This window comes from Passer domesticus, chromosome 5 (genome assembly GCF_036417665.1).
Source record: "Passer domesticus isolate bPasDom1 chromosome 5, bPasDom1.hap1, whole genome shotgun sequence".
Classification (NCBI taxonomy): Eukaryota; Metazoa; Chordata; class Aves; order Passeriformes; family Passeridae; genus Passer; species Passer domesticus.
The window spans coordinates 29,825,864-29,847,671 of NC_087478.1; the positions used below are offsets into that span (position 1 = coordinate 29,825,864).

General features: G+C 36.8%; 2 long non-coding RNA genes across 2 annotated transcripts; both read left to right on the forward strand.

Moving 5' to 3' along the window:
• Positions 1–339: 339 nt before the first annotated feature.
• On the forward strand, positions 340–3,487 carry LOC135301310 (uncharacterized). Its single transcript, XR_010363060.1, has 3 exons — positions 340–544; positions 2,554–2,652; positions 3,067–3,487. It is a non-coding gene; the product is annotated as an uncharacterized LOC135301310 (long non-coding RNA).
• Positions 3,488–16,764: 13,277 nt separating this feature from the next.
• On the forward strand, positions 16,765–21,590 carry LOC135301311 (uncharacterized). Its single transcript, XR_010363061.1, has 3 exons — positions 16,765–16,822; positions 18,277–18,475; positions 21,357–21,590. It is a non-coding gene; the product is annotated as an uncharacterized LOC135301311 (long non-coding RNA).
• Positions 21,591–21,808: the final 218 nt, after the last annotated feature.

A 21,808-nucleotide genomic window follows, 5' to 3' on the forward strand; every position in this document is an offset into this window, starting at 1 on the left:
AAAGACTTTCATCATTGTCTTTCTGCATCTTGTTTAGTGAGTGGGATTATGCAAAAATGGAGTGTGAATGGGGATTTGAATTGTAACTTTTAGCTGGTATGTTACAGAAATTCTGAGAAATCACAGAGGACTATTCTGAATTAGCTTTCTTATTGAAATCTGCAGTTTGTTATACTGAGAAGGGGCTCTAAAGAGCAAATAAAAAGTCTGGGTGTAATGACTTAGTGTTTACAGAAGAGAACTGCTACAAGACTGATAGCTTGATACATTACTTCTTTCATTGTGAGCCGCAAAACAGGTAGAGGCATGGTAGACTAATTTGGTTTATATATTCAGCTGTAAGGCTAGACACTGCATCATTCTTTTCATAAAGCAAGGACTGGAGGCATGTGGGGCCTGTAGCCATGACGACAATAAAACAGCTCCAAGCCTGAGCTGTAAGTAAGAAACTCGGCCTTGTCTCCAACCCTTCCTGCTCACAACTCGACTCTACATGCTCTCTGGAGAGGGGGCTGGGTGCTCATGAATGATCTATTGAGCAGAGGTACAGTACTGAAAAGCTTGTCTACAACGAGCCTTTTAGCAGAATTTCCCACTGTTAGACTAACATGAACTAGTGGTGACATCAGCTTGAGCATGCAAAGAGTCTTGGCAGCTGCTCTACTTCACCATACGGCTTTACTGCTGTATAGTAAACACTGGTCATAAAAAGACAAACAGCTTGTCTACATTAGAACTCCCATTGTTGCCAGCACTGATGGAGCTGTAGGAAGAGTTGCAAACACCTAGGACTCCAGCTGGAATCAACATAGTTTGCAAATACCCCAAAGTCCCTGAAGATGGGACACGAACTGCCTAAGCTGACATTTTATTGGCATAAACAGGCAATATGAAAGCAATATAGGAACTTCTGATGTGTTGCATGTTTAAAATGGATTATCTGCAGAAGTTATATGAAGAAAGCACTAGTGATAAAAGAAAACAACAATTTCAGACAGATCTGTTTTCAGAGCATAGCTCTTTGCTACTGGTGGTGTGTAGTGCATCTTGTTGCAATCCATGAAGACCTAGATAATCATATGGTGCTAACAGGACCTGCCCTTTTCATATACTGCTTAGCATCAAAAGACTGTTGGAAATACATGAAATAGTATAGGAATGAAAAGTGGCAGTAATTGGCAAGTGAATGGGGAGAAACACAGGGCAACTAATACAGCAATTTAACCCATCATATTTTATTTAAAATTAGAATTTCTACAAATCCTATGTGAAACCACTTCAGTGCTTTCTGATGTCCTTCTTCCACAAAGATGAAAATCACCTTGATATTTATACATTTCTGTTTCTTTTGAATCACAAGATATCTTACATCATTAAGTTTGCACTATGCAAACTGGTCTTGCTGGTAAGCATGATAACTAACACCAGAGCCTCTTTTCAAGAGGGTCTTAAGGCTATAAAAATCAAATGAGCAAGGTTTATTACATTCCTGATGACGACTGAAGATTAATTTAGCAATGAAGTTAGTTAATGAGTCTGTGATCACCTTCATCTGGACTGGTGTCTGTAATGACTGGGAAGAACACTGAAAAAGTTTCATTTTCATCTGATTTTGCAGTAATAATGCTTTCTGATTTTAGATATGAGGAATTGCAACACTTTAATTTTGATTTTGCCAGTGTTGGAGTCATTGCCGGATAATAATATTGAGCAAACCAATTTTGCCTAACTGTAAATGTCAGCAGCTCATCCTTTGTGTTTTCCTCACTAGATGATGTGGTCCCAGCAGATCGTAAAAGTCAGGCCTGGTTTTTAGTAAGAATTCTTGGGCTCTCATGAAGATAAGAAATCCACTTGTGTCATATGCAGTAACATATCACAGTTACTTTGAGAAACATTTATAATTAACTCCCAGAAAGTCAATTTTTACAAGTTTATTATGTTCTCATGAGTAATTGTAAGAAAATATTTGTGCCACAATCAGTGGCAGCAGGTCAGACTTAGGATCTGAGTTTTTTCTGTACAGTTCAGGTCTCAACAACTTGTTAGTTGTTTCCCCCTCTTTTTCATTTACATTCACTCTCACTGTTCAGAAAAATCTCACAAACCAAAAAACACTCCAGTTAAGTGCTTTTCATTGTATTAAGGTAATTACCTTAATTATTAATTTAGGAAAGGCATAATTATAATTTTATAATATGAGGATTTATGTGTAAAAACCTCAAAAGTTGGAAAAAAACCCCAATGCATAACACGTCTTGGAAAAATGCACCAAAGATGAAAAAGATATTTGTCATCCTCAGTGATTTTACTATTGCTACTTGGCTATACCATTTTGATTACGTATCAAATACTGTCTGGTGTTTAATGGACCTTTTAGTTCATATGAAATAAATGTATTGCTTTTGTAATTGAAACAAAATAAAAATGACATCTGATTTTTTGTAGCATTTTTAATTTTGGAAGTATTGAAATCTCTCAACTATAAACATAAACACATGAAGTACCAGCATTTTACTTACTTGACAAAAAAATTTTCTTTTAATTTACCAGAAAAATCTACCTACGCAAGCTAGTGTGAGCAGTTACAATCACACAGACTTAACCCTTCACAAAAATGGGAAGAAAACCCAAACCCAACCACTGCATAAGGTACTTTATTTCTTATATAATAATGTTTCTGAAAGACATTTTTTCTTCAGGACAGAAATAGATTAAATGTACAGGATGTATTGAGTTTGAAGTATTTTAACTGGGCCTCTTTTATAGCTTGGCTTTATAGCCTGGAAAAGGTGCAGCTTGGAGAAGACTGAGATTTTTGCCACACTACCTTCAATGCCAAACTAATCTGTAGCATCCACTTAAGATGTTTGGCATCACACATGGCAGTTAAAGAAATGATCATCCAAAAATGTTATCCAGGCATCTAACAGCAACTAAAGGGAAGTGCTGAGTGTAACTTTGAATTCTTTCTCTGACTGTTGCATGCACACTTCTGTCCCTCAGATTCAGACAGAGCATCTGACATGACACCTTCTCCTTTCTTTCTTTAATATTATATTCCAGCAATGTATCCAGGGTGCTCCTGACCACTGTGCACCCCCACAGTACTGTCCCAAGGCCCCTGCATCCCACGTGTGGCACTGGAGAACTGGAGAGAAACTGCACGGCTGTGCTGGGAATGTCTAACTTGTCCCTTCTGGGAAGGGTCAGATGCAAGCCTGAAAATTGGGAAAGTTCATATTTACTGCATACTTCTGTATACAAGGGCTATACTATCAGCATCTGGAAAAACCTACTTTACCACAGTTATAAGAACAAGTCTATAAAGTAAATGAGATGTGTCTGAGGCAGAATTGAGGACAAGAAACAGCCTAAAAATTACTGTCTCTAGAGTCATAAGCAAAATAAAATGGTTTGGTTTGCTGAATGAATAACATTATTAAACAAATAACAATCTTTATATCCAGTCTATCAATAGAACACATGTGTGTATTCAAAGTGCTAATAAAGCACCAGTGGAAAAAATGCGTTGTTTCTACTTATTCACTGCTATTATCTTTTAATTAAATTTAGATTATCATGCTAGAAAATACAGGAACAATTATTCAGGAATTTATCTTCTTTAAAGTAAGACATAATTTTAAATATACATTGATACAGGTTATATGGAGGTCTTTATAAATTTTATAAGAAATTACTTTGTATTAAATCAACATTTTGGGTGTTTTTATTACATGGCTTATGAAATAATTTTTCAATACATGCAGGAGGAGGCATGTGTGTGTGTGTGTGTGTGCACATTTGCATGTGTATCCATTATTTGTTACAAGTTGAGAATGTTAAAATCTGTAAAATGATTCATGTATTTTGGTACCATTCACAGACTTCTAGAATAAAGAATAATACAAAGAAACTTTAATGACAGAATAACAAAACTAGTATTCAATTTGTAGATTAAAAATTATTTTAATGATTATTTGCACAACACGAATATGTTATAATTTATGTACTTTACCAAAAATGCTGATTTTTTTTTTTTTTGGCAGAAGAAAATACAGGGATATTTTTCTACAGTGTCATCCTTTAGGGACTTTGAATGGTTTGCAATCATTAATTTGGGTTCAGAACAGTACTCTGATGTAATTTTCTTTGTGGGTAAAATGAGGATTAGAGTGAGTAAGTGATTTGTCAAAGTCACAAGAAGCCTTGACTTCAATTGTTTCGCTGACGAAAAGGAATGTTTTTACCGCAGGATCACTACAGGCAGCAGAAGCAGAGCAAACACCTGCAGGCTTCAAGTGCAAAATTCGCCTCGGGCAAAGCAGAGTATGTATAAACTTCCTTAGGTATCTGCAGTGAAAACTACAATGTCTTTATTTATGCTAAGACTTTTAAAAACCTTCAAGTACCATGGATATTTTTGTAATAGTCCTGTCTTCCTTCTAACTCAACTCAATGCCACTGAGAGCATGTTTTCAGATAAGCCTGGCAGAAGAAGGAGGAAAATTTAGATGTATCCCCAGAATGCCTTGCTTTCAATCTGTAGACAAAGTATCTATTTTCATATAAACCTGAAAAAAACTGATGATCTTACATACAAATATAGGTCTTTTTACTGGTCTATGATTGTCAAGAACAGTACAGGGAAATAATAAAATACACTCTGATCTTTGCAAAGTGCCAACTTAAATTATTATGTGGCTATTGTGCATTTAACGATGGAGATCCCTGGTGCTGTTGTTTAGAATAAGCACTTTTTTTTTCATCAGATATGGATAGTTTCTATGAAACCTTTCTTTGAAAGTACTGGTCATGTGCAACACCAGATCTTTTAATTAATGGACAGATGCTCCTCAGATATGCTACACAAGTAGTATTTACCTGTGAATATTTATTCAGTCACTTTCAAAAGGCTTTGCACTTTATTAATTGCCTTCCTTTATGTCCCCTTAGAGACTTTATGTAACTCACCATCCCTCTTGCTTCTTTTTATTACTCTGCTGTGTTCCTATTATTATTGCTGTTGTAAAGTACTTCTGCTTTCTACATTGACTATCTTTATTCACATTCTTATTTAGTCACAATCTGGTTGTGGAGGGGTAGGTGAAAAAGTGATGAGAGTTTGGTTTACCCTTAGCTTATATTATTGGACAGCTACAAGGAAATAAAGCTTTGATGTACTTAGAAACCTAATCCTAGTGACTATGGGGAGATATGTGCAGTGGGAACTAGAGGGATATACCTCTTTAATCTCTTGGTGTTGAATACTTAATCCAGTAAAGATTCTTGGCAAGAAGATTTAAGAAAGGACAAGTTAATTAAACTGTTTACAGGTATTGTTTTCAGGAAAGCAGATTTGATAGCTTTCTAATGAAGCATCTGAGATTTTTTTTTGTAAAAGGGCACTTAAATAATATAATTGAAACAGTGTAGTATGTAACATAATTTTTAATGTTTTCAAATGGTTAAACACCCAAAGATCCAGCTTCACATTGCAGAAATTGGACTGTGAAATGTGTGGATATGACTTGGGTGGTTATAGCAGTGCTGTGATTTCATTTTGCTTTATTCATTTTCAGCCCAATTTTTTTATTTCTAATGCAAACTGAGTATGATGAGCTATAAAAGCAGCATATAACTAACTTCAGATTTGTTCAAGTAATCAACAGTGAAACCTCAGCAGCATATCTGCATATTTACATAGAGAACTCTTCAGTTAGTATCTCAGGGAGATAAAATTGCACCATGCATATCTTAGGGAAGAACTTAATCCTGATTATCTGTGTCTGATTTTTTTTCAGACAGGCTGGTCTTAGGGTCAGCACATGCTAACCAGCTACGTACAGCAGCTCTGGATATTTGCATGCTTTGGCACCTGGGACAGAAATCACCCTGTGTGTGTGCAAACACACACATGCACTTGGGATCCTGGGATGCCTGCTTAGAGCAGACAATGCTAACACCAGATTCTCCCTGGTATAAAGCAGGTTTTCAGATCTCTGTTACCAGTGTGGCTTTTCTTCACAGCAACACTTGTATATAAGAATAAATAATGTGGTCAAATTTTTTAATATTACAAACCTTCCTTTAATACAAGATGATCCCACTTAGTTTGAACAAAGAGAATATAAGAATATAGGTTTCTACTTCTCAGTGACATTTCAAAACTACTCAGTGTTTTATTAAAGATGAACCAAATATAAAAAGGCATTTCTTACAAGTTGAATTTATTCAGCTTAATTGGAAGTGGCAGCTGCTATGAGTATATATGCTCTTTATCAACAGGGGAGAATAAAGAATGTATCTGGTGAAGGAATCATAGTGAAGTGCTTTTCTGTCTCAAACCCAGAATTAATAAGTAGTTTTGTTCATTGATAATTTACAGTGATGATGCATTGAATTAATGAATCTATACTGTATATTTTAAGTTGAAAAACATGTTAGATGAAGTTCCTGTGCACACACACAACTGGCTGAAGTGAATTGTTTGTAGACCAGAAGTAGGATCAGGCTTGCAGACACCATGATTTGGTTTTTTTTTTTTGGTTGGGTCTTTTTCCAGGAATGTCATACATTGAGACTGGGCAAATTGTGCCTAAGTGATTATCTACCCATATATTTTTTATCCATCTAATGAAATATTTTGCTTTTTATTTTTCCAAAATTAATTTAATTCTTTTAAAGAGGTAATAAGTTACACCAAAAAACACATTACAGAGTCTTGCATACAGCTGTGCCAAGCTGCTGGCTATCATCTTCCCTAGCATTTACGAGGGCTAGGAGCAAAGTCTTTTTGATAGTAGCAGATCCTGGGCTTCGGTGTTTTTGAGGTGTTTATAAAAATGAACTATTTACAGCCAATCCAACTTTTAAGATTAACACTCATAAGAGTTCCTGAAGTTGTAGTAGCCAAAGAATATATATGTATATATATATATATGAAAAATATTATAGATTTATCAAACATAATGAAAATATTTTAGTATAAAATTAGAATGCTATTTAGCAATTTCAAAGAGTTATATTAATCATAAAATACATTCACATAATTAAATAGTATTTCTCAATTGAACTCAGTTATATTACTATTTAAAAGTAAACCTAGGAACAGCTTTGGTGAATATGGAAGAAAATATTTGTTTCGCTTAATTTCTTGTTGTTATCAATCTTGTGTTTGAAGAACACAAGGAACTGATGGAACTCATTGTCACAGACTATCCTTTATGAGTTGCTCATGGACGAGGGTTCAAGAAGGAGTTAGACAAACATTCAGGGTGGGTTTCCGAGCTTACAAAAAGGTTTGATCAAGATATTTCCTGTAGTTCAGTCAGTCTCAAAACTACTAACTGCCAGATGCTGGCAGGAAGGGATCACACTATAAGCAGAGGAGGAATGTGCCTCTGTGTGCTGATTCCAATGCTCTTTTGCTATCTGCTTCTGGAGACAAGATGTGCACCTAGGCTGATATTAAATGTTTAGTACAAAATAACCACCAAAACTTTTCCTTGGCAGAGAGACTTTAAAGAGAAAATAAACCTGCCAAATCTATTTTACTCCTCTCATTTTAACATATAAAATATGAGATTAAATGGCTCTTGGAGAAGGCCATTTCTCTACTAACTGTTAAAGAAGACTGACTAAGTTTTACTAAGACTGCACCCTGATCTAAATGATTCTCCATAGTTCATCTATTCAAATTGAAACTTAAATTCCATGGAGCAATGTTGTTTAGGCTGCCCCTTGTGTGAGGACACGAGGCTTGACTCCATTTTCATCAGAAGGCCGATTTATTATGTTATATATTATATTAAAATACTACATTACAACTATACTAAAAGAACAGAGAGAAGAAGATCAGAAGGCTACAAAGACAAGAATAGAATAGGAATCAATAACAAAATCCTGTGACTGCTCACAGCCTTGGCACAGGTGGCTGTGATTGGTCACTGATTGAAAACAATCCACATGGACCAATGGAAGATGCACCTGTGGCCTTCCACAGCAGCAGAGAGTTATTGTTTACATTTCTTTCGTGAGGCTCTCAGCTCCTCAGGACAGGAAAAATCCTAGCAGAGGAATTTTCACTAAAATATCATGGCTACAGAGCAAAAACATAGCAAGTTTCTTATGGTAATTAGATGTTTATATAATAAAGATATGAATGAAAACTCTTAGAGAGCCTGTGAATGATCAAGGTGCAGGATAGACTCATAATGACAAGGAGGACTGTGTTACAATAAACTCCTTCCAAGTAAATTAACCTCTGTATCCTAGTACAGATTTTCTTGCCTGTTCCAGTGAACGGCTTGGCAGTTTTGGCTATCACATTCCTAGCTGCCTGCTGGGGCTGCTCTGTGCTTCAGGCTCTCCCCTGCCATTTGACCCTGAGGAGAAAGGGCAGGCTGCAGGGAGAGTTTAGCTCCGCCTGCCTCCTCCCTCCTCCTTACAGCAAGTTCTTCCCAGAAGCTGTGCAGACAGAATTTCTTTAGCTTGTTAGTTTTGTCAAAGATTAAAACAAGAAACTGAGAAAAGTTGAAAGATTAGGTATCAATCTAAAGATATTTTTTCCTTCACTCAAGTTCATACAATAGATTTTCTCATTTGTTTTTATTTGTTTACCTTTCAAAAAATTCAGTTTCATCCCATAACCTTTTATGGAAATGAAAGTTCAAAATGCAGTATATTTTTTTCCTCAAAGTACTGATTGCTTTGGCTTGCATGTTGCACTTCGGTTCCATGCCTTGGTATCATGGTCTGGTATCAATATTTTCAAAAGCTGATTTGTAGCAACTCAGACTGTTTTCTTTCCTGCAGCTAATATTCCCTATGTGACCTTGGTGTGTCACTTAAGATCCAATCTTTTGGCTTTGAAATTAGGGGTGACACCTTCTGTGATCCTTTTGTTGTCATTTTCTTCAGTACACTACACTGAGATGCTGATGCTACCCTTGTGCATCCTCATCCATCCTTAGTCCCTAATCTTCCAGATGGAAAAGATTATTAATCTTCTCCAGGCTGGAAAAAAGGCAGTGAGAGACTGTGAGTGTTATGTCACTTCAAATGTTGGTAGATGCTCAGATTGAACTGTTATGTTTAGGCCATGAAAGTATGTAAAGAGCACTTTAGTAGCAGAGTAAAGGAAGGGCATTTTCTCTTTTCTGTCCTTGTATGTTAAGCAGGTATCTTTTTGAAAGGTAGATTCAGAACCAATATTATTAAGCTATTAAAAGCCATAATTTTTGATTGCTGAAGTTCCTTCACTGAAATGTCAGGTTGTGTTCATCAGAAGAATGACATAGCAATGAAATAAAATTAAGAAATTGAGAATGTTTCCAAAGAACTTTGCTGTAAGAGTTAGCTTTATCTAAGTGGGAAGGATAGTGCACACCTTTAATGTATATTGAAAATATGATTCATAGTATTTTCCTTCCCTGCTTTATACCAGTCCTGCACCTTTCAATCCAGTGGAAGTAATTTCATTTTAACAGGAATGTGATCGGACTCCTGCTTAATGAAGGAAGTGTCAATTAATTTTCCTGGAGAATAAAAACATACTTTGAGAAGGTCCTCAAAGCTCAACTTTAAAATTTGGACAGGACACTCTGTCAAGTAGTTTGCACTGTATGTAGTATGGAAGTTAGTTTCTGGATATTAGAGAGGATGCTCTCTAACAACTTTAAATTCTCAATTTAAGAAGCCACACTGAACCACTGAGAAGGGAAAGGCTTGTTAAGAATACACCTGACATTTTCTGCCAGTTCCCCCCTTTCTTTCTAAAGAATAATAAAAAACCCTAAAGATATTTCCAGAATTTTTTCAGGAAAGTATTACATAGATGCAGAAATATTAGCCACTCACTACCACTGCAGTAAATGTGCATGCTAATTTATATCAGATTCCCCTTCACAAGAAGTCTTCAGATCAGGCCATGGTTTGCCATGATTCTCTTCCCACACACATTATTAATTATTATTTTCTGGAAAACAGAAGGAAAACACCATGCATATAAAGGTCCTCTCCTGACACAAATCTTGTGTGTTTGACTGGGCCTGAGAACTAAGAAGCCTTCACAGACTTCTCTCATCTCAGGTCTTGTAGGTGAATGCCTTACAGGCTGTAAGATCAGCTGTCCTGTTTGCTGCTCTTTGATTGAATTCCGCTTTTATCACTGACACATTTATTGCTGAGTCAGACTGGTAAGTAAAATATTAATTCCTTCACTCAGACTGTGAAAGTGAGCTCTTCATCTGAACTACAATAAAGTCTACAGCAAATTTCTAATCTTAAAGTCTGTTGAATTCAAATGCATTCTAACTCTTTAAGTAAGAGTCATTCATATTTGTGTCCCATCTATACCAAAAGAATTTTTAACATAGGTAGCAAAAGATACATCTTTAAGGATATAGAAGTTCTTCCTCTGCCTTGAAGGAACCCTATTTTGGAAAATAAATACAGATGTTTATTTTCTTGCTTTTCTTTCTTCCTGTTCTGTTAATGCTATATGGAAAGAGATTTCAGTTATTCCACCATTTACATGGAGTGCTCATGTCTAGCTGATGGTGTGTGTTGCGTACATAACATCTGTGTGAATTGATACTTTGATTTATGCTAAGACAAACCTATGGATTAATGTTTTTTTAAATCTGTGAGTGTATTTTTCTCTTATTTCTGGAGCCAAAATTTTAGGTAGAGATATTGCTGTGGAGAATAGGGTCATGGAACAAAGCCAGACTGAAGATGTCCTTGCTCTAGGGCTTTTATTCTAGATGTCCTTTAAAAGGTGCCTTTTTTGGACCTAAAAGGTTTAACTCAAACTATGATTCTATGAATGTACAAATCAGCAAAAATCAGTTTATCTTAGACTATAAGAGAGTGACTCCTCTTGAGAACTCTGCTGTCTGGCAAAAAATATAGAATGTTTTACATTTTTTTAGCTTTTTTTTTTTAATTTACTGCTGATTTACAATAACTTTTCCATAGGACAAACAGAATTTTCTACTTTTCTACCTAAAGTATATGAAGGATGGGATTAGTAACTATGTGATGGCCAGAAACTGTCCCTTTCACCTGCATTGCTATGTATACCTGTGTCAAAGGGTAGCTGCTAAAAGTTCAAAGTGTTGACTGCTTACAAGTGGCATTGCTCAGGTGTTAATCTGATACCATGCGATCTCCTTAGGAGCCTCACAATTTATGTGATTCTGTTGTTCTAAACCTGGGCAATGTTTCCACCCAAAAAACCAGCCCCACCTCCTCCTTCATGTGCACGCTAGAAATTGTTGAACTCAGGTTTGAGATTAGAGTGCCACACAGCTTCCCAGTCACGATGCAGATTGAAGGAGAACAGGAATGGGTCAGCAGAGTTAACTACTGGGACCAGACTTCCCTTCATGTCAGCAGCATGGATTTCACTACACTGACCTAGCCACAAGCAACAAATTGAGTCTTACACAGCACCTAAACTAAAGCTAGACTTAACACTGAAGGTGATTAGTGTCTACTGTGCTGAGCTGCCTCCATTCACAGGATGAATGAACACCTCCCTGCGATCCTGGTGCAGTTGTCAAATAAGTGGTATCCCTTTTGTTCCCTCTGCTATTTTGGTAGTAACCTCCAAGAAGTAAGTAATGAGTTTTCTTGGATTTCCATTTCTAAAATTCCATCCAATAAAGCTGAGCAAATGGGTCTCTGTAAACAGATGACTAAACCAAAACACATTTTCTAAAGATAATCTAGGCTTGAAGTGTAACCAAAGAATAAAGAGCAGAGATTTCTCTCCATACTCCCTACTGGAGACAGACAGGGAAAAAAACTTGTCATTAAAGACCTATCATTCAATAAACCAGGAAAAGATCTGACTTCAGTCCTGACAAGTGGGGCATTACAAACAGGATTGTTCTGTACTGATGACTGCAGTGAGGATTGGCAGACACTGACAGCAGTAAATGCCAGGCGTTCATAATATTCCTTGTGGGATGAAACACTGACTGCTTAACAACATTAGCAGGACCGTTCCAAAACTCCTTCCCAGAGCTCAATATCTGACCATACACTGAATACTGGGACCACACATGAACATGTTGCTCTGCTGTCTCAAAGTGACAAGACAAAATTACACTGGAATCATCACTCAACTAATAAATCTTACTGTCAGCTGGGTCTCCTCATTGGTGGTTATTTTTGGGTTTTGTTTGTTTTTCTCCTAGCATCCTGTCTTGGATGGCTGCATTAAGATGAAAATATTATTTTTGTCTTTAAAAAGTGTTTTTGTTCTCCCATGTGACTGTGAACAGTGGGCATATGAGGAGACTGAAGGAAGGAATGAAGTATATTGTTCTTGTCACACTGTTCATTTATCATTGATGACTTAAGAATATTTCCTCGTTGTATGCTGTGTGCTGTCTTGAAATCTCTGAAATATAGGAGGGAAGCTCTGTTTATGAAATGAGGAGAAGGAAAGAGAAACATTGTCAGGATCTTTGGCATTGTTTATTATCTCTGATAAACCACATTTGGTATTTTAGTGTTTGGCCTATGAGAGTTTGTCCATCTGGTAAATTCACCATAAGTGCAGTTGCATTTGGAAAATATTGAAGATATTTGGTTTAATATTAAATTTTTTTGTGGAACTGGAATAAGCTGTACTGGTTCAAATCACAGCTCAGAGCAGCTTTGTCTGACTCTGCTAGAGGCTGGCAGTGATACAGCTGTTCTGGTGGAGAGCAAGCAGAGGCTGAAGTCACAGGAAATCCACAGGGCAGTTTAAGTCCTTGCCTGAGACACTGTAAATTACAAATGTTTTGCAAAGACTGGTCCAGTAGACAGAGAAGGTAGCTACACAACAGTAACATGTGATGTTGTCTTTCTTGATCTATTTTTCATATAAATTTTCCATAAGACAGGAAGAGAACCTTCAGATTAACACATATTTGTAAGGTGTGTTTGTTTTAAGCAAACCTTTCTTGAGAGAATTGTCCACACTGCCTCCTTAAAAAAAAAAAAAATCACTTGTGAAGAAAGGGAAACATCTCTGTGTGTCTCAGAGTAAACATTCCCTGCTGGGCTCCTGGCAGGCACTGAGCCCACCCCTTCAGAAAGAAATCAGATCCTGAAGCAAACTAGGTAAAAGGAAAAAAACCAAAAACCCAAAACTAAAAAACCCAACCCAAAAAAGCAGCTGTTAAAATATTTGGGCTTTTTCCCCTCAACCTAGTGCTACACATGTGATCATTTCAGTTGTTTGGCTCATGTGCTAGAAGCCTCAGAGCCTCTGCGAGGGAATGTTAAAGAAAATGACATGGAGCATTCCCATCTTGTTGTTCTGACCACCATCCTCTTCATCACTGCCTTCCTCTCCACATTCTTGGAGGACAGTCATAAGATTTATTGCATAATTTTTGGTGCCTGTTAACAAAGTGTGCAGTTACAGCTTGGTTTAATTAAGAAATCAGAGTGATTCTTTTATGTAGGTCACATCAGTTTTTGATTCTGAATCTCAAAGTTCTAACCTTTCTGAAAAGTCAGCAGTGTATCTACGGCTTTAAAAAAACCCCCACTTTTTTAAATGATTCTGAGTGTTTTTTATGCCTGCAAATGCCATTGCTCCTTTACTAGATAAATTCTCAGAAAAACCTTTGTTTGAATGTGGCATTTGGTGAAATCTATCATTTTGCAGCAGTGTTTTCAAATAGGATTCATAAAGAGAGTCTGAGCTCCCAGTTGTTGGAAGCATGGCCATGTTGGAAAAGGAACAATGGGTGATTTGATGTTCCTTTCTTTGCCTCTCATCATTATTCATATCAATAGGAATTACATGAAAATTGTGTATTCACAGCCCATCATAGAACAAGGATATACTGGCTCAGATTTGTGAATTTTTATAAAATTATCTGAATTACTGACTTCACTAAAAGGGAGGAGTCTGATGTCTATAATTCTTATCAATTTATTTCTTTTTCTTGGTAATTGGACAGCATTAAAGTCCGTGGATATTAGCTACTGCTCTCAGAATGCCACATCTCTATGACCACAGCACAGCTGTTCAGTACCTCACTCTCTTACACTAGACTGTCAACCTCCAGGCTAACTCCAGAGCCAGCCACCCTCCTTCTCCTTTCCTCTAAAGGAATCCTCATACCCCCATGAATTTCTATTATTTTAGAAAGCTACCTGATCTTTCTCTGACTCACTACCAACAGAGTTAATGCAAGATTTAACTAATACTCCTCAAAGTACATTTTTAGATATTAAATAAAAAGATCAGTTATTCCTAAGTAGTACAGCATTTCATTCCAGATCAAGGTTTGCATATCCTTGAAGATACAAATTGTTCAAAGAATTTTTTAACCTGTTGAGAAGATTATATCACCCCCAACGACATCTTTATTTCTCAAGCAAAATAAGGAATATACAATGAGCAGGGTACAAAGCCTTCATTGCTCAAGGATAGGAGATCCCTCTGCCAAAGAGCAATGCTTACTGTGCAGGAACTATATTTTTCCCAGTATTTGCCCAAAGCTCAGAAATTAACTCCTGCAGGGAGTTAGGATCATCACAGGCTGCATTAGCTTCTAGTGTGGAAAACCTAAATCTTTGAGTCCTCTAACTTATAAAAAGCACAGCAACATTAAATACTTTATATTAAAACAAAACAATAAAAATCCTAATAATGCCAGACATAAACATGTGAAAACCTACTCAAACAAAGCTTTTGCTGCGGTCTACTTTTCTTCTTTTGAGATTGGTGAAAGGACAAATAGTGTGGCAAAAAAAGGTAGTCACACAAATTCCTTAAAAAAAATAAAATTCCCTAGTTGTCTGCCCCTAATGTAAGTCCCATGTCTGTCATGCCTACAGTCAAACATCTTCCCTCTACTCTCCTAGTTCCTACTGACTTTTGGAGAGTGTCTTGTCCTGCGTGATCCCCCAGACCATGCCTGGGATAATGCCCAAAGGTTGAGGATACGCAAGGAAGCATGTTAACACTTATGCAGTGGGTAGTCATAGGCCAGTGCCCCACCTCTATGTCATTTTCTTGTGTAGATGTACTGTAGAGTAAGAGCCAATGTAGCCTATTAGAAAATAAGATGCAGCAGAAATGAGAAAAAGGCCAGACCAGATGAAAAGAACAAGTTCAGCAGAGTTTACAGCATATTACTGAGGCAGAAATTCAGATCTAGGTGTTTAATATCACACTGCAGGCGAAACAGCATTATCTGCATCATCTGGAGGTAGATGCCAACATAATGAAGTGCTGTTTATTAACCTTTTTGAAGGAGACTTGGAAAGAATGCTCTACATCTGTCTGGCGAAATACTCCAAAAAAAGAGTTACAGGTTTCATGAAGAGTCCTACTTTTCTCCCTAGCCCAATGCAGAACTGTGCTTTTCTTCACCCTGGATTCTCTAGTTACTCCTCACTGCCTTCCCATGTACACCTGCTTTTCGAAGTTGGCTCTAGCAGTAAATGCCTGTGAGACCAGAATTGCAGAAAGCAGCAGTTCCTAAGACCAGGACTGTAGCAAGCAGTTGCTCTTATTTCAAAAGCAGGTTTCCTAAAACTGTGAAGTTGGCCTTTTATTATGTATAGGATTTGTAATGATGCCTTCCATTGTTTTCTTAAGATCAACCAGAACTGAATTATGGGGAACTAGTATTCTAAAACTGATGAGCTGCAGTGAATCACTAGGAAATATTCATAAAGCAGCATTATCTCCTGAGTTTTGGCAAAAATCATTCCCTGACGTAGCTGTTAGAGTGGTCTGGGCAGCAAGAATGACTTCCTGTAATTGAAGTTCCAACAGTTTCTTAATTGAAGTGCTCCTTCAATCTCTGGCATACAAATGTCACTTCCAAAAATTACATTAGCCAAACACCCTATCATTGCATTTCTTTCCTTCTGCAATAAGTGCATGCCAGTGTAGCATGATTTGTGAAGATGAATTTATCCAGCAAGATAAGGAGGCACAAATGTTTTTATTGCTGTAGATGCAGGATGGGGATAGGTACTTTCTAGTGACGAGGCAGTGTTGATTTAAAGCAGCTGTGCAGCTCCATCACTCCCACTTGAAGATCTGGTTACTCCCTGCTCCTCAGGCTGCAGCTGCATTTTGCAGAGGCAGCCAAAAAACTTTTCATCAGTTCTAAACAATTGTTTGTTAGCTTTGTTTCCTGAACATGTGAGTTGGGTCCATGTGAGTTAGGTCCATGTGATTTCATTATTTTGTAGTGAAACATGAAAATTTGTCCTTACAGGTGAAAACAATAAAGTAACCTCCTTGCTGTTTCTGTTGCGTCAGAAAAACTAAACAATAGTTTTGACTGTGAGTTTTTTATACAATTTTTTAATGTCTAGTTGTAAACCAGTTGGTTTGTCATTTTATTCTGGTATGTTTCCTTCCCTTCCCCCTCATTTTTGCTAAAGTAATCTGTATTTTCCAGCAGCAATAGGGAAACTGTGCCCCGAAGCAATCCCATAAACACTTGCAAAAAGCATAATTTTTCACAGTCATATATTCATAAAGCAAAAACTGGGTAGCTTCATGCAGCAATAGAGAAGGGCTGCAGACAGGCTGTCTAGTGGATTGTGCACTAGGCTGGGATCCAGGAATGCTTGAATCCGAGTGCTGGCGCTTCCACCAGCTTGCTGTGTGGTCTTGGGCCTGAGCAAGCCACAGCTCTGTCTCGCAAGCTGCCTGTGTGTAAAAGGAGGATAATAATATTTGCCTGTTTCACAGGAGTCAACACCCCTGTGTTAATGTTTTTGCAGGACTCTGACAAGCTAAAGAACTGCCAAAGTGTTAAAGCCTCTACCAAGCAAGGTATTTGTCTATGCATTTAGAATAAAACTTGCTAGTGAGTAAAAACATTTCAACCAATTGCAGAGCTTTACACTGCTGGATATTCACTGATGTTTTCAATTTATATGAGTCAAATTAGAAAGAATTTTTTAAAAGAGGACCAAAGCAGTGGTTTTGCACTTTCTGTGCATTTCAGTGGACTTGCTTATCCCTTTGTCATATGTTTTATACTTTATATTATATACAAGCCAACTGCTAGATTCCCAAATCCACTGCTGAATTTAGACAAGTGCAATCTATTGAACTCATACAGTCCTTGTTTGCTCATCTGACATTTATGCAGTAAATCTTTTTAGTAAAGCTAAACTAGCTGACATTACAAGATATGCAAAATAAAATCATGATAATCTAGGATAAAATTACCACAGACAAGGACAATATTAATTCTGTCCTCTTGAGCTATAAAAGAACTAAGCCTTCCAAAGACAGAGTGTGTTTGCTGTAGTGCTGGGAGTCCTGCATTTAACCTGACACAGACATGAAGATGCACTTTGAGAGAAATTCTTTGCAAAAAGTTCTGTAAAATACATAGAATTGAGCTCTGGGAGAAGAGGAGAGCTAATTTTAATTTTTTTTAAATAGAAAATCCTCCTCTCCTCCTCTCCATGGTACAGCTCCATGAGTGGATGAAGCCATATGTGAATTGAGGTTGAATTTCAAGAACAATTTTGGTCAACATGACAAATGTTTCAAAAACCATGAAGCATTCTGTTTAAATGTTTCTGTTATGCCGTTTTAAAGCACCTTCTGAGATTCAAACATCAGAAAGCAGTAATTAATATTAAGAAGCAATGCCCAACATCTTTCATATGAAAGCAGCATCTGCCTCAGTGAAAACCTTTGTGAAAAGTTCCATTGGATTGAAGCAGAGAAAGGATTCTGTGAGTCCTTTCTCTGCTTCAATCCAATGGAACCTTTATGCTTAGGACCATTCTCTAGGGCAAAAAACCTTAGTAACACAAAAGAAAAATAATTTTAGCTTAATTCAGATCAGTCTTGGCCAACCTGTCAGTTCAACTGTCTTACAGAACGGTCTGGTGAATGCATTGCACTGGTTCTGGCATGCCCTGGTAGCACACACTGGGAACACAGGAGAGATGAATGACTGAAGAATAAGAGAAAGAGAAATCTTGCTATTTTTTAGGGATCACTAAATGTGTACTTTAATTCATTTAGACACCTAAAGTCTTAATAGGGCTATGACCAGCTATATAGGCATTTTCCAAGTTGCAGGCTGAGTAGCAAGCAGGTCATACTCCTTTCAGTTTGAGTTAAGGTGCAGTTACATGTGTTGAGATGAGTCAGTTGAGCTAGCCCTCTTCTGGCTGCACACATCCTGAGTCCAATGTGAGCGAGGAGCAGAAACCCACCCCCCTGGGTAAGAAAGGATGAAAGCTCTGTATTTTTTTTCACAGACACCACTCAGCTCTGATTCAGCATAACCTGAAGTAATACCCTAAGAAACACCTCAGTAGGGAAGAGGAAAAAAGTCCTTAATTTGAACAAATCTGAAAGAGAGGCCTAAAGTTTAGAAAACTAAAGAATCACTCGTGTTTTTATATGAGGATGTAAAGATCTTGTGACAACCAAAGTTCTTGGTTTCAGGCTGAAGAGGTGAGCTACAGAGGGCAAAAGAAAGTTTGAAACCTAATCTAAATGCTAATTGAAACTGGTTTGTTTGTTTCCTTTTTGTGCACCTGTATCTTTAGCTGCTTTGCTTTCTCTTTAACATGTTTCATCTTAGCAAATTATATACTTTTGTGTTTATGGTAGTTGAATTCAGAATGATTTCAATGTGGCTGCATAATGTCAAGGTCTCCCATTTCTTGGAAAGAGCTAGTCCCTAAATTTCTGTGTGCTTTGCAGTGCTCTTCTCCCTGTTCCACCAACTCTATTTTGTTGTGAAACAGTGCAATACAGCACCAGCCTGTGCAGCAGCACCTGCCAAGAACGCTCTCTTTGCTTGCAATGATGTGCCATATAATGTGTCTGAACCCCAAAGATTCCTGCAAATTACTATCCCAGCTCTTTCACTTTCATGTCAATGGAGGAGCTGCTTTTCCCAAGGCTCTGGTACGCAATTGTTTATATCGCATTACTTGCCTTAGAATCAGAGAATCTTTTAGGCTGGCAAAGACACTTAAGGTTATCCAATCTAGAGACCCCAGGGAGACATATTGAAATTACCACATTTGAGTATTATCTGTAGGAAGGGTATTAAAGCATATAACTTTGGTTATTTGATATTTAATAATATTGCATTCATATACAATATGATATTTTGTATAATTATATATGAATGTATACAATTTAACTGTAACTCATATAAGACATATTGAATTATTGGAATAATAGAGTTATGTGTTGGAAGGGACCTTAAAGATCATCTACTTCCAATGCTCCTGCTATGAGCAAGGACCCTTTCAATTATACCAGGTTGCTTAAACACCCATCCAACTATGAAAACTTCCAAGTGCCAGACGTAGACAATGTGTAGCTGAATTTTTGATCACAAATTTTTGACCTTTTCTGATCAATGAGAAGGCTGAACAAGAACACAGAGCTGTAGATAAGAGATTCTCATGAATATGTAAGTATCCACCTTCTTCAGGGAAAGGATGTTTTCAAATTTAAAAGCCAATATTTTTTTTTCCTTTTTAAACATGTCTTGCAAAATAATATAAACTATATTATATTCTTAAGCTTCTGACACCACAAATCAGTTTCTCTGTTTTTATATCCAGATTTATTATATGTTATTGGTGTAACAAGCATAAGGAAGCAATCAAAATCTGTCATCCTTAAATTATGGTAATGAGGACACCAACAGCATCACTTTTGAGCACCATCTTAAAACATCCTTTAAAAATTCCAGAAGTCTCATTCTAATCTGCTTGATAGAATACTACACACAGAGGTAGAAGAAGAGGATTAAATGAAAATTGTTTGAGAATAATGAAGGAGTGATGAGTATGATTCCTAGGTACCATTTCTACCTATCATTTGTTACTCCTGCAATTTTGTTTGAATTGCAAAATTTGCATTTTGCATTGAAATTTATTCAAAGTCTCACATTTGTACAAGGAGACAGTGATTTCCTTTATTGATTAGCTGAATGACTTTGTGTCACAAATCATACTCTATGCCTGGCACAGGCCCTTTACGCTGTGGCTTCCACTTCTATAATTTTCTCATTGGTAAAAATTATGTTGCTTTTCTTTAGACATGGTTGTGGAGCCTGGAGATGGAAAAAATATCAGTTGCAAAACCACCCCATTTAGATCTGTTTTTCTTATACACAGTGCACGAATCTCAGACATTTTTTCCTGTAAGTTGTCCTTGTACATTTTAATGGTTCCACAACCAGATTTGCTGCTGCTTTTGTCAGCAAGAAACCCCAAAAATAAAACAAAAAGAAAAATTCTAAAAGATCCTCAAGACTAAGAAATAGTTTCAAATATGTGGCTTGTATTTGACATTTCTGCATTTTTTTCTTGATGTATTTTCCCTGTTTATATTCTAAGAAATGGCTTGCCTCACTGCTATTTAGAGCAAGCAGAGATTTGTAGACCATTCTTGAAATAGACAGACAGGAAATTGGGCTAGATTTACACTATGCTGAACTCTATGAGCCATCCAAACCTGCAACAGCATGAACTAATTTCTGCTAACTCTGCTCCTGCCCTTTTATATTCTAGCTGCACTTGGAGAACTGGAACTAACCCATCATTTACAACTACATAATCATTATTGCTTTCTCTCTTTTAGACAACAATCTTGAAAGGAATAAATTCACAGGAATTTTTTTATTGCCATCAAAGTAGGCATGTTATATCCTACATATATTGTGTGATCTCAGCTGAGGGCCTGCATTTAATAAAGAGCACTGTAGCCTGCTGCTAAGGTACTTTCACAATAATTCAGTAATTGAGGTTGAGAATTAGAAAGATGGTTAGACACATGCAGGTTTATAAAGGTTTTACGCAGTTAAAATAATTTAAAAACTATAATGTGATTCAGACTTGGTTAGATTAGAACCTAATTTACCAAATTTAGTAACTCCCAAGTTAAAAAGAATTGTTTGAATTTTTTACCTGTTCTGTCCTGTGTAACTGAAATAGGGCTTATGAAATGCGATGAAGTGAAGTACACTGAATCTTTGCCATCACATTTTACTGGTGGGCTGGGAAAAGAGCACCAGCATACAAATGCATAATAACCATGAGATACACCTGTCTTCTGTTTGTGCAATTCCTTACCTTCTGTTTATGTGTAGTAGAACAATATTGCACTTGTTTATTCTTTGAGTTTCTGTTACTTTTCTTCTACCTCCTTGTACTACAAGTACAGTCTGTCACTAAAACTCATTTTCATATCTGAAAACCACTAAAACAAACTGCTCTTCTGCTGTGGAAACAGGTTGCTTATTTGATGCTGCCTGACTTTATTGTTTTATAAAACTTTGATTTGCCCATCTTCAATTCTCTGTCTGCAGGAAGTGTAAGGATCAGCAGCAGCAGTTTTGCAACTAGACAATAGCAGTAGGAACAGGTAATGCCAAGAGGTCTGCAAGGAACTGCAAGTGAGAGCCCTCACCTCTGAAAATCACAGTGGAGAAAGGAGCAGCCCTGACTTTACATGATGAGAATCTTGTAAATGACTTTACAAGAGAGTTGCCTGTGTAAGTCTCATGAATTATGTTTTCATGGGAGCTTCTGTCAACAAACTCACTTTAAGAGAATAAATAATAAATAAATTTTTAATTTCCTGATCACACTGTGATCTTGCACTGTAACTTTCTTAGTTGAATTGAATACTATGGTTGTCTATTAAAAAATAATTTCATTACTGTAGTAGCAATTCATTTAATGAAGAAAATACATTTCATGAAAATGGAAATTGGTCTAAATTATTTTTTCTTTTTCAAAAATAAAAGGATTTCTGTAT